We start from the raw sequence: 248 nt of genomic DNA, 5'->3' as shown, positions 1-248 counted from the left end.
AGCTTCCCAGGGGCCTTCTCAGTCTCACAGGGGTAATCTCAGCCTCACAGGGGCTGTCTCAACCTCACAGGGGCTGTCCCAACCTCACCGGGGCTGATTCAACCTCACTGGGGCTGTCTCAACCTCACTGGGGCCGATTCAACCTCACTGGGGCCGTTTCAGCCTCACTGGGCCGTCTTGACCTCACCGGGGCTGATTCAACCAACATTCACTTTTTAAAATATATTTTTTAATGTTGATAGTATTAA

The 248-nt window shown here is 52.4% G+C and overlaps 1 long non-coding RNA gene across 1 annotated transcript; it reads right to left on the bottom strand.

The window, feature by feature from the left end:
• On the bottom strand, window positions 1–174 carry LOC107184464. Its single transcript, XR_001515317.1, has 2 exons — window positions 124–174; window positions 1–63 (listed from the first exon to the last, which is right to left on the bottom strand). It is a non-coding gene; the product is annotated as an uncharacterized LOC107184464 (long non-coding RNA).
• Window positions 175–248: the final 74 nt, after the last annotated feature.

Source organism: Myotis davidii, unplaced genomic scaffold, assembly GCF_000327345.1.
Source record: "Myotis davidii unplaced genomic scaffold, ASM32734v1 Scaffold14266, whole genome shotgun sequence".
Classification (NCBI taxonomy): Eukaryota; Metazoa; Chordata; class Mammalia; order Chiroptera; family Vespertilionidae; genus Myotis; species Myotis davidii.
Note: the sequence above shows the minus strand (reverse complement) of the source record. Positions and strands in the feature narration are given on the sequence as shown.